Source organism: Belonocnema kinseyi, chromosome 7, assembly GCF_010883055.1.
Source record: "Belonocnema kinseyi isolate 2016_QV_RU_SX_M_011 chromosome 7, B_treatae_v1, whole genome shotgun sequence".
NCBI lineage: Eukaryota > Metazoa > Arthropoda > Insecta > Hymenoptera > Cynipidae > Belonocnema > Belonocnema kinseyi.
The window spans coordinates 61,413,461-61,418,688 of record NC_046663.1 but is presented as its reverse complement, the minus strand read 5'-3'; the positions used below and the strand labels follow the sequence as shown (position 1 = coordinate 61,418,688).

Here is a 5,228-nt window from a genome sequence, read left to right as displayed (position 1 = left end):
TGACCGCCTCTCCCCAGTATATGTAAGGCATTTTCGCTTCAATTAACATGCACCTAGCCATTTCTATTAAACTTCGGTTCTTCCTTTCCGCTATGCCATTTTGCTGAGGTGAATATGCTGCCGTATACTGAATTTCTATTCCTTCTCCCTTTAAATATTTTTTCAATTTATAATTTACGTATTCCCCTCCTCGATCCGATCTAATGACTTTAGGCTTCCTTCCGTGCTGTGTTTTAACCCAATCAACATACTCTCTAATAAAATCTGGTACTTCATGTTTATGCTGCATTAAATAAACTTTTGTGAATCTACTGTAATCGTCGATCATCGTTAACACATACCTTCGTTTTCCTGGTGTCATGGTTTGCATTGGACCACACACATCAGTGTGTATCAGATCCCCAACTGCTGAAGTCTTCGTATGTGATTCACTTGGAAATGGTTTACGTGACATTTTTGCCTCAATACAACACTCACAAGTTTCCTTGATTCCACAGTCCTTGATCCTCATTCCTTCTGCAAGATCCTTTTTCTGGAGTTCCTTTATAGCATCTGGATCCCTGTGTCCGAATCGTTTATGCCATGTATGTAGACACTTTTCATGGTGTGCTGCATCACTTGTCGCTACGTATACTGCTTCTGGCATCTTCAATTTGTAAAGTCTTCCGTATCGTGCCCCGACTGCCAGTACTTTCTTGTTATCTAAAATCTTAACATCATTTTCGCCAAACTCCACTTTAAAACCTTTTTCAGTAATCCTGCTTACAGAAAGCAAATTCTCATCAAGAGATGGCATATACAAAACATTCTGTAAAGTTATTTTAACTTGAGTATCTTTATCGTCCAAAATGTTTATGTTACCCGATCCGGGGCCGAGAACTTCGGCAGTAATTCCTTTCTGTGCGAGACGAACATTCATACGACTTGGAGTTAGTTCACTGAAAAATGATCGGTTGTTTGTCATGTGGCTTGACGCACCAGAGTCTATAAACCACTCATTTGAAGTTCTGGTACTGTTTCTGCTATCAATTCCGAAGAAACAGAAATTCGCTGAATCCTTAGTTTTACTTTCTTTGTCCTTATTTTCTCTCCATTTCAGGTATTTTCTGCATTCTTTCTTATGGTGTCCAGGTTTCTTACAGAAAAAACACTTTACCTGTTGTTTGTCTATATTTTTCGAAACTTTCATGGCTGTTTCCTTTGATGATTCTCCTTCTTCCGATCCTCTTCTTCGCCTGGAATCGTCTATCAGCTTTCCCTTTACGAGTTCCAGAGTCAATTCATCTTCTGGTCTCGATTCCAAAGCTGTGATGAGAGTGCTGTAAGAGTCTGATAGACTCATTAGAAGAATAGCAACTACTAGTTTCTCCATAAGAGATTCACCGAGAGCTGTCAATTTAATCACGAGGTTTAACGTGGTATTTATGTGTTCTTCCATATTACCTCCATCTACTAACCTTAGACTGCAAATTCTTCTTAGGAGAAATACTTTACTAGTCAAAGTAGATTTTTCATGGTAGTTCTTCAGTGAATCCCAGGCTTGACGTGCTGTAGTTGCTTGTCTGATGTGGATAAGTTGACTGTCTTCCACTAACAAACCGATTGTTGCACGAGCTTTATCATCTTTTCTTTGCCATATCGTTGACCGGTGCATCGGGAACCGCATCATGGATGACCTCCCATAGATCTTCCCTTATCAGCAATAGTTCCAATTTATATTTCCACACTTGGTAATTTTCATTGCTGAGCTTTTCGATCTTGAAGCCTGTAGATTCTGCCATATTATTTCTTAGTACACTCACTGAATTCTTAGTACACTCACTTTTGTCACCTGCACTGTTTTTTTTTTATTATTATTACCGGTCACCTTAGTCACTTTAGTCACAATCATTTATTGACCCTGGATAACTAGGTTACTGGGCCCAAACCTGTTGGCGGTAAAAAAAAATACAAATAGTGACCTTTATAAAGTTTAATCGAGAACAATATCTATTTTAAAGAAACAAATAACACATATAGTAATTGTAGTGAGTATACATGTACGAAATAGAAATTAATATGAAAAATGCTTGAAGTCCGACTATAGATCCTTTTGGTTCAGAATCTCCGTATGAACTGAAATCTGGGTCAGCACGGTCTGACCGACGCGACACGTGTAACGTATCACATCACATATGTTTAGCATGGTTGCACACACACACTTCTTTGACTTTATTCTGACTCACTTCTTACATTTTTCGCACTTCGATAGCTGTCATCGTTGCTCTCTCCAACAAAATTAAATGTTTGAAAAAAGGACAGAAAAAACGCAAGAATGTGATACTTAGAAAATGGTCGATTTGACCAGTTTTAGGTTCCCCCGGCTTTTTTTCTAGAATAATAAATATTTTGTCTTAAAAATTTGGGAAATGATATCAAACATGCTAACGAACGTCCCCCCACGCTTTTTTTGTAGGTTAATTCAAAAAAGTTTTAATTTAGCAAAATGTGATTAATTTTCATAGCGCTTAGGAAATAGTATCGATTTTTTCAGTTTTAGATTCCCCCGGCTTTTTTCCTAGGATAAGAAATATTTTGCATTCAAAATCTGGGAAATGATAGCGAACATGCTAACGGGTGTCCCCATACACTTTTTTGTGTTTTTTTATCAAAAATTTTTTGATGTTGCTAACAACGTGCGTGTATATTTCGAAGTTATGTGTCTTACAATTCACCCGAGTGTTACTTCCAAACCAAAGATATTATAAGCCTAGATGCGGCACGTGTATAGTTCGAGGAACTAATTGTAGACGGCGCTCCCGGCTAAAATTGCCCGACCCCCCCCCCCCATGCCTCTCAACCTTAAAATCGCACCCGCAAACTACTTTGCCCCTGCAATCTTCACCTGCAATTAAAATTTAATGTCTATGAATAATATTATTTTGTTATTTTGAAAAAAGGCGGTAGAAATTCTACTAAATGAAACTATTCGTTTGAAAACATTAACAGTTTTAATTGATAAACATATAGAGTTGAAATTTAAAATAAATATGATCGTACAGCGTTTTCGCATGTATAATTAGCGATTTGGAGTTTTTAAATGTAGAGTTAAATTTTGTAGGAATACCACCTCCCTCACGATTATTAATTTAAGTAAACAATAATTCTTAAATTTCTATGTTTATGCAATTAATTATGAATTAAGTAAATTATAATGAAACGATAAAATTATATAATAAAATTATTTTTTATTTTATTTTTTATATAGTATTTTATAGAAATTTATGTATCTTACTATGTATGAAAATTATGTCCCGATTTTTTAAATTGAGAACTTAATAGTTTCAAAATTGAAAAAATGTATTTTTGAATTTTACTCGAGTGGTTGATCAGAATATTATTTTGCCTTACATTTCTCAATTTAAACTAAAAGGTCAGAAATTATTGGAAAGTTTCAAAAATATTTATCTCTTAATTGTTAGTTTGTAATAAAATAATCCGTAAATGAACTATTTATTGTCGCGGGCACATTATCATCGTGCGCTGTGCCCGTGGCTCACAAGTTTGGGTGCGCCTGGGGCGCACGTCTTTTGATTCCCGCGATTCGCGCTCAGATATTTATTCTTTGCATTTAGAATGCTTGAATAAAACTTTATCAAAAACATCTCTTTAGATCGCAGTATTTATATGCGTGTTCATATTCTGAATTTTTTGCTTAAATAAGCATAGTTAAAGATTAAGTTTCTCAAAGGTCTGTAGGCTTTGAGGTACACAATATTATCGTGAAACTCGCGCTGAGAACTCGTTTTGTAACAGACAGTTGTAAATTTTTATTTTCTGAACCACCTTAAAATAAACTTAAAAAATACAATCCTTTTCTTAGACATTTTTCTCTATCTCGCGTTGTTATGCTAATAATAGGATTTTGGTTTTCATATCATTTTTTATACGTGTATAAAGCAAAATATCCTACAAGTCTTCTTTTAGATTTTTTACGTATCTTGCGTCTTTTAGCGTAATATTGGAATTTTCGATTATCTGCATATATTACTTACTATAAAAGAAAATTACGAGTCCTATTGAAAAGTTGTTTAAAGAAATTTTGTAGGATTTTTCAAAACCTATCATATCTCTTTGAGAAATAATAAGAATGTAATAAATGAATACAAATTTGTATCACTTTTTTGGGCGAATAACTTTTTTCTATCAATTTGTTTTTCTACCTTTTGTTGTTTTTCCACAAATTTTTCAGTTTTATTTTTAATACCATTTTTATGATCAAAACCAAAACTACATGTCATGTCAAAAATTAATTCATAACAAATTTGTAGCTCTTTTTCGGGTAAATAATTTTTGTTAAATTTTTTTTCGTAACTTGTATCATTTTTTCACTAAGTTTTTTTTAATATTTTCAATGTTATTTTTCGCGATTAAAACAAAACATACGCCTCCTATCATGAAGTGATTATTAACGAATTTGTAGATCTTTTTGGAGATCATAATTTTTGTTGATTCATCTTCTTTTGTATCCTGCATAGTTTGACCACAAAATGGAATTTTTTATATCTTATTATTTTTTTTGCAATAGAAATTAGAATTTTAAATTTTATAAGAAAATCCAAAAAGTTTGTATGATAATCTTGTAGGGCTTTTAAAAAGCAATATTTTTCTTTACTTTTTTCATATCGTACGTTGTTTGGCTTATAATTTTGATTTTCGATTGATATTAAAAATTTTGAAAATACTATAGCTCTGAGAATTTTTTTGTATAAAAAAAGTCATCCGGATAAATTGTTCTGAGTACTATTAATAGCCGTAAATGAAAATTTTAAGTATAAAAAAATGGTCCGAAAATTTGTATTTTTATCCAAAAAAATCTGTTAACGAACTCGCCCTTTCTTTTCGGACTTGACGGACCTTTCTTTTCTTATCCTTTCTCAATCATAAATGATGAGAATGAGAAAAATTAGAGGCCCTTTAATTTTTGTTATTAATTTCAGTTTTTAAATCATTTGAATTCTTCAAAGTGAAACGCTGTTACTTTTCTCTGAGATATTGATATTATATACAATATACATAGATTTGAAAATAAAGTTTCTTAAGTATAGTCTCAATATACTTGTTCTCTGTCATTCTTTTAATTGTTTTAATTTCGTTTTCTGAGTCTTGTCGATTTTTCGTTGTGTATTTTTATGCTAAATAAATTTTAAACTATACATTATAAGGATAATTTCATTAAATACAAAAAT

The 5,228-nt window shown here is 32.6% G+C and overlaps 1 protein-coding gene across 1 annotated transcript in view; it reads right to left on the bottom strand.

Annotated features, from left to right (window-relative positions):
• Window positions 1-5,228, bottom strand: part of LOC117176094 (facilitated trehalose transporter Tret1-like) — a 38,717-nt gene that overhangs the window by 947 nt on the left and 32,542 nt on the right. The gene's annotated exons all lie outside the window — the stretch shown is intronic.